General features: G+C 45.3%; 1 long non-coding RNA gene across 1 annotated transcript; it reads right to left on the bottom strand.

Moving 5' to 3' along the window:
* Positions 1-237: 237 nt before the first annotated feature.
* LOC138924751 (uncharacterized) lies at positions 238-6,717 on the bottom strand. The gene is made up of 2 exons (XR_011439897.1): positions 6,631-6,717; positions 238-4,279 (listed from the first exon to the last, which is right to left on the bottom strand). It is a non-coding gene; the product is annotated as an uncharacterized lncRNA (long non-coding RNA).
* Between the last annotated feature and the right edge of the window lie 1,108 nt (positions 6,718-7,825).

The following is a 7,825-nucleotide window of genomic DNA, read 5'->3' as shown; positions in this document are numbered from 1 at the left end:
CACGCCCTCCAGCCAGTCTCCTTAGCACCGGCAGGCAGTGTGCTCCTACGGCAGGCATGCCTCTCCAAGAAGAGATGAGTCTGCCTTGAGGTGAATGGTGGGGAGAGCTCTTCCAGGTTCTTAATCCCTTCCTGAGTCACTGTCCCTCAGCTCTTGAGGTAGGAGCTGCTTTTTGCACTTGCCACTTCTGGTTTGATAGCTAACCACCTTTTATAAGTTACAATTCTTTGTATTAAATTTTTCTGGTTCAATTTGCCGGTGTGGTTTCTGTCTCCTGAGTGGACCTTAATAGAATTGGGACTGGGGGTGGCCTGAGGAGACAAACTCTCAAAGATGGGATCTGAGAATGGGTTGGGTCATGTGTTTGGGTTTGAGGGCAGTGGTGAGTTCCTTGAAGCTGGAAAATCAGCTGCTAGTTATCGATGACATACAATGACATTGCAGGTCATTAAATTATCACCTGTGGCTGACTGGGATGAAGTGCTAATTAAAGCAAACGCCTTGGGGGCCCCAGTGGCTGCTGCACTGGATTGTTATGGCGGTAGCAGTGACAACAAGGACTGCGGTGTGGAATTGATTTTCCCCGAGTGCACGGCAGCACTTACAGAAAGAAAAAGATAAGCTCAGGGTCACAGTCTGGGGATCAGAGAGCTTCCGTGCTCATCCGAATATAATCTCTTATTTCTTGTAACCACAGGGCCAGTATTGCTAAATATCAAACACAGGACTTAACTGTGCAAGTGGCTGAAATACAATAGCAGTTGAATTCGCAGATTTTACAAGTTTTACGTAAAAGTTAGGAGGTTGACTGAGAAGTAATGAGACTCTGAAACCTGGAATGGGGAAGTCTGGTAGGATTCAAATGAATTGAGAATCTCAAATCTCCAAGTCACTGTGACCATCCTTTGACAATACAAGTAGGTCAGACGAGCCTTCCTTTGCTGGAAAACCCTGTGACAACTTCACCCGGGGCAGATGCCTTGAAAGGGATGCTGATTCTCCTCACGACCCACTAGGTCTACAACTTGGGTCAAATCTCAGTATATTTCAGGAACTCGATACACAGTATGACCCAGGAGGAAATGGCTTATACACTAAAAGAATTGCAAGACTTTTCTAATATATGTTGGCAGAAACCTGGGGAATGTGTGTAGGAGTGGATTCTAAGCAACTTAGACCAAGGAGAGAGGAATATAGCACCATATCAGACAAATTAATTTATACGTGTGCACTTACTAGAGATCTCAGATTTCATATTTTAAATTGTACAGCTAGATGTGGCTCTAACATATTATTTGGCTGACTGACACTTGAACCCAACAGTGTTATCTACTTAATGAGAGTGAGATGCCATAGCTTCCGTGGTCTGATGTGGAGGAAGGAATCCAAAGGCTTAGGAAGATAGGAACGTTGATGTGGATTTATCATGTGTAACATGCATACCCATCCCCAACCACATCCCCTGAGAAGGCTCAGAAGACCCTCCCTTCACTAAGATTTTGAGAAATAAATTAGTGAAGGAGTACGTGCATCCTTTAAAAGCTCTATGGTTGCTCTCATTTATAGACTAGATATGACCATGGGAGGTGCTACTCTGATTTCAGTGAGGCTGATGAAATCCTGGAGTAACAGAGGCCAAGAGGCAGCACGTAACTGCCCAAGACAAAGTGGACACATTTACCATAAGAGCCAGCAGGAACAAAGGTCATCAGAATGCTTTGGCCCACGGGGATCTCAAGTGGTGATTAATTGATCACATACTAACAAAATAAACAGTCAGCCTACTAAAATATTGCTGGGTCTTTAGCAGGAATCAACACTATGACCCATGGCCAAATCCAGCCCTCCACCTATTTTTGTAAATGAAGTTTTATTGGAACGCAGCCACACCCATTCATCTGCATGTCGTCTGCGGCTGCCTTCCTGCCACAACAGGAGAGCTGAGTAGTTGTGGCAGAGACTGTTTGGTCTGCAAAGCCTAAAATATTTGCTTTCTGGCCCTTTTCAGAAAAAGTTTGCCATCCCTGATCCATAGAACTGAAAAACTTCTAGATCTGTTGGTTCAAGACCCGGTTTGAGTCACTGCAATGCAGAGTCATGGCCTCTCACAAAGTTTCCAGTCCTAAGCCAATCCACAGATCCAGAGTCCCTTGGCTGAAGGAGGGGGACTCTGCAGTACTGCCCCAAGTATAGCAAGTCCTCTCTAAGACTTCCCTGAACCGATCTGTAGTGATTTACTGGAGTGACTGGGCCCTGGAGAAAAGGAAAGACCCAGACTACTACGGGATCACTAGACATGGGCTCTGAAGTGATGCTAATTCCTAAGGACCCAGAACACCACTGTGTGCCACCAGTCAGAGTGGGGGCTCATGGTGCTCGGGTGATAGATACATACCTCACAGAACTGTTTCTGATCAAGGAACTAATTTTACAGCAAAGGAAGTGTAGCAATAGGCTCATGCCCATGGAATCTTACCACAATATCCCATCACCCCAAAACAGCTGGCTGAATTGAAAGGTGCAATGGCTTACTGAAAATTCAGTTACAGTATCAAGTGTGAGACAACACCCTGAAAGGGTGGGGTCTGTCTGACAGGCTGCACTATACGCTTTGACTCAGAGACCGTTGTATGGTGCTGTCTCCCAGAGAGTCAGAACAAATGTATCTGGGAATCAAAGGGTGGAAGTGAGAGCAGCTGCTGTGACTACTACACCTGAAAAAAACAGCAGCAGCGTTGTTCGTTTCCCATCCAGCAACTGTGAGCTCTTCTGGTTTGGAGGTCTCAGTTCCCAATGGGGGAATGCTTCTATCAAAGACACAACAATGATTCCAATGATTTGGAAGATGAGACTGCCACTTGGCCATTTTAGGCTCCTTATGCCACTGAACCAACAGGCACAAAAGAGTTACTCTACTGGATGGAGTGATTAATCAGAATTGCCATAACGGTGACTCATCCTCTCCCCAGTGGGATTCATCCAGATTTATTCAGTCCTCACTGGAGACTTGAGTGAGGCAGCAAGACGGGGGCCACTCCTAGGAGCTTGGGGAATCTGCCTGCAAGTCCAGCTGAAACTTCTTCTGTGGAGAAGAATTATCTTCTCTGCATTTACAATTAACATTGGGGAGCCAGAGCAGAAGCAATCAATCTCCTCAGAATCTTTAAATCTCTTGTTCTAAGACTATGAAAACTCTTCCTGATTTGAAAATACTGGAAGAATGAAGTAGCAAGCTCAATGCCCCAGGCTTCTGATGAGGACCAAATTAGACAGCACGTGTGAGAGAACTCTGAAATATTATCAAGTGCGTACCACCCACCCCACAGTTAGACAATGTTATCCTGGCTGTAGAGAGAGAAAACAAGAACAATAAATGTTTATTATATGAAAGGAAAGCAAAGAGGGTTAGCAGGAGGAAGCCCTGCCCCAGACACTAACTTCCCAGTGCAAGGGAGGAAGACTCTAAGTAAGAACTTCCAAACGTCAGTCAAGCCAAAACCTCGCACTTGAAAGCCCCTTTAACAGGTAGTGATGAATGCTGTACATGAAGAAACCCAAGCAGAAGAGGATGATCATGAAGGACAAGGTGGTGAGGGTGTAGAGGGCCATTCGTTTCTCCATGCTGCCCTGATGAGGCAGATAAAGGGTGCAGGGCAGGCCTCGGGGCTGCAGTGAATGACGGTGTGGCTCACCATTGGCAGTGGTTGGTACATGAGAAGGAATAAAAGCACACCCTGGGCGCCGACCTGCAGCAGGAAGTAAAGGAGGTACAAAAGGGAAAGCATCTTCTCCTGGGGGAGGTTCAGATGGACATTGGAGAGCGGTCTTGCTCCTGGATTCCCACCATGGAGCCCTCCTCCGCCTCACCTGCTACCGACTCCTCTGACTTGAGCTTGATCTGCTTATGCCGAATCTGAGCCATGAAGAATTCCATGAGGAAGAAGAGGGATAGGAAGACAAAGAAAAAGAAGTACCAAATTCCCACTACAGGACTGCTAAACCTTCTTTCAAAACACTCAGTCAAACAAGCATAGGTGATGTTGCCATGGCACTGGAAATGTTCATGGATGGAGGACCAGGGCATGCGGACCATGTACAACACCATTCCATACATGGCGATGAAGCCAAACCACAGATGTCACCCGACGTAGCAGCCAGACTTGTCACCGGCCACAGAGTGCAACACAGGGATCAGTCCAGCCACCGCTGCTGCAGCCATCTCCTCAGACTCTCAGGGGACAATGGAATCCGAGACTAAGAGAATGCTCACTGATGGCACCTCGGGAAGGAAAGGAAAGGAAAGAGAAGGACGCAGGGTCAGAACGGGAGAGCGGGTGCCAAGAACGCTAAGCACATCCGAGAAGACTGCTCGAGTGTGGATCCGCACCAGCAGTCAGTATCCTATCTTTACACACAAGCAGTATCTGCACTCCCATGACGCGGTTATTCCTCTCTCCAGGTTTCAGCCATGATAAAGGCCGTCCACCTCTGGACACGCTCAGCCACATTATAATTACACATGTCCGTGTCATCTCTCCTGCTGCATTATAAGCTTCTGGAGATCAGGAATGAGACTTTATTCACCTTTACAATGCCCTCATCATCCAGCATAGACCATTACATATAATAAGGACCTATTCAGACTAGACAAACGAATGAGGGAAGGAACAAATACGTAAATTGAACAATTCTGGTTGTGTCTGGCTGTTCTAGAAGCCCTACGGCAATCTCTATACTTTGTATCTTTGCCAGGAAATTCCCTAAGACCATAGAGAAAAGGAGTGGAACATCCCCTTTTCTTTCTTACACATGACTTTATTTCATCCATAACTCTTCAGATGGTACCTATCACCACACTTTATTTATAATAATAATGAAAATATTGACCACTTATGACTGGCTAAATACGGCAAGCCCTGTGCTAGTAGTTTAGATACATTACCTTTACAGAAGGATAAAACATTTTAAATATTTGTATTTGCTTAATTTGGGTAATTGTCAGTGTTTGTCCTCTCTTACATAGTTCTTATAAATGACAGGGACCAATCACTTAACTTGAGGTTTATAATATTTAATAAAATGCTTTGGGTTGTTTTATTACAGTAAAATATACATAACACAAAATTTACCATTTTGACCATTTTAACTGTCCAGTTCTGTGGCATTAAGTACATTCACATTGCTGTGCAACCATCACCACCATCCAGCTCCAAAACTATTTCATCTTCCCAAACTGAAATTCTGTACCCATTAAACAAACAATAACTGCCCATCTTCCCCCCTCTTTCCAGCCCCTGGAAACTACCATTCTACTTTCTGTCTCTACAAATTTGACTACTCTGGGAACCTCCTCCAAGAGGAATCATGCCATGTTTGTTCTTTCGTGTCTGGCTTATTTCACTTAGCATAATGTCTTTAAGTTTCATCTACGTTGTAGCACGTGCCAAAATTTCCTTCTTTTCTGGCTGAATAATACTCCACTGTGTGTACGTGCCGTCCCACACTGTGTTTCTCCATTCATTTATCAATGGACATTCGCGTTGTTTCCACCTTTCAGCTACCGTGAATAAAGCTGCTATGAGCATGAGTGTACAAATACGTTTGAGTCCCTGTGATCACTTCTTGCGAGTAGATGACCAGAAGTAGGACTGCTGGATCATGTGGTAATTCTGCGTTTGATTTTTTTGAGGAATCTCCACACTGTTTTCCACAGTGCCTTTGCCATTTTATATTCCCACCAGCAATGCACAAGCGTTCCCATTTCTCCATATCCTTGCCAGCACTTGTTATTTCTTGGGTTTAAAAAAAAAAAAACGCTTTGGATTTTATTGAAAAATAGTCACAGCTAGCACTTGAAAGTCTCTTTAAAAGATCAGCAATATTTCTAAATTACCCCCAAGTATCAGGTCACGTTTGAACAGTCCAAACACAGCAATCACGAGAGGCAGCCTCCAGAGTGAACTGGTGGATGCAGGACTGCATGCTCCGCCCGCGCGGAGGGTGGACCAGCAAAGAGCTGAAGGCATAGATGGGAACATGAGGCAACAATGCAGACATCGAGTGCCCACTATGCGCCAGGCACTCTGCTATCAACCAACAGTTATGCCTTCATTGTCTCATTTATTCCTTAGAACAACTTTGAGATGGGTATAAATATTCCCAATTTTCTATTGAGATAGGAACGATAAGAGAACTGAGAACAGACAAGAAAACTGGGATTTAGAATGCTTAAGTGACTGCCCCACAATCACGCAGCCGAGTAAACAGAGGCACCAGGATGAGAACCAGAACTGTCTTTAACTTGGCAGCCTGAATTTTGGACTTTGCCTGCTTCACAAGTTCGTGGCCCGAGTTGACAGGGAAGAAAGGGGAGAGCCACGGTGGGTCCCCACTCTCACCTGCCAACTCTCGTGAAAAATTAAATCGTTGGTGTCCTGGCCCACAGCTCTTTGTTTTCTTCCTTCAACAATTTGAGCTTTGTGGCTCAAATTAAAGAGCACATCTCCAACAACATGAGTCAAATGATGACTCAAAGCCTGCCTTCTCACGCAGCAGCCCGGCTTCTCTGGAACGGATCCTGTGTGGACGCCCCATGTCCCGGCTTCTGTCGCCGCAGCTCTGAAGCCCTACCTGCTCTCTCCTCTCCCGCTGAGGCCTCCTGTTCCAACCGACGCCTCTCCTTCCTCACCAACTGCTCCACTCCTTAGACCCTCTCCCCCAGCTAGCTGCCCATTGGCTACAGCACCTGCCTCTCTTCATGGTCTGTCCAATCATCACTCTCAGAAAAGCAGATGTCGGAGCACCTTCCAATCAAGTCTCCTATCTTTAGAAGGGAGGGTTTTAATGGGGTCAGGCGCTTGCTTTGAAGATTGAGCCTAGGCCCTGTTGAAATTCCTGTCAGAATCTATCCTTTTCCTTTTCTCCGTTCCTGGATTCAGATACCCCAATAGTCTGAACCTAGAACGGCTGATTAGCTGATTCGACAAGGATTATCTGGTACCTTTCCCGTCCTTTTCAAACCTCCACTCCCCTCCCACGCTTTCATCGCATTTAAACTGAAAAAAAAAAAAAAACACCCAGAAATCGTCAGCCAGTAAACTCCCTCATTTTCCGCGTGAGTCCCAGATACCATCCCCAGGCCTTCCCTGGGAGCAGGGACCCTGTCCCATTAGTCAGCCCCCTCTCCCCTGAATCCTCAGTTTCTGCCACTCTACAGAATTCTTCCCATCAGGATCCTGTTGCCCCTACCTGCCTTCAACACGCTCTCTCTGCTCTTACTCATAGCCAAGCTCCTTGAAAGAGATGACCGTCTACCCACACTGTCTACCCCTCCTCACTGCTGCTGCGTCACCCCCTCCTATGTGGGCAAGTCAGAATCTCCATCTCCACCAGAAGAATGATGTGCTTGCTTTAAATCAAGCAACAGGAACTCACTGTTTTCCTTTTGGCTTGCCTGAAATCTCAGAGCTACATGTCCAATTATAGCAATTTTATTAGACCAGGTTCATGGTATATTTATTTTCCTTTCCTGATATTTTTTGTTTTAATTTTATGGTTTGATACCATAGGTCATATTGTAAGCTACTGGAGCTAAAATTTCTAAATAGACAAGAAAAGAAACACCTGGATCAATTTGCGTTCAATTCAAAGAGCAATTTCAAAGGAATGATGACATAAATTAAGGTCAAAATATGAAAAAAAAGTAGTATGCAGTCATTTAGCTGTAAATCCTCAGTGCTTGGCCTACAGTAGATCTCAATAAATGCTTGTTGAATGTGTGAGTGACAAACCCAATGCTAAGAGAGGAAAACACTGCAAAGTTTTA

The sequence above is a fragment of the Equus caballus genome, chromosome 6, assembly GCF_041296265.1.
Source record: "Equus caballus isolate H_3958 breed thoroughbred chromosome 6, TB-T2T, whole genome shotgun sequence".
Classification (NCBI taxonomy): Eukaryota; Metazoa; Chordata; class Mammalia; order Perissodactyla; family Equidae; genus Equus; species Equus caballus.
Note: the sequence above shows the minus strand (reverse complement) of the source record. Positions and strands in the feature narration are given on the sequence as shown.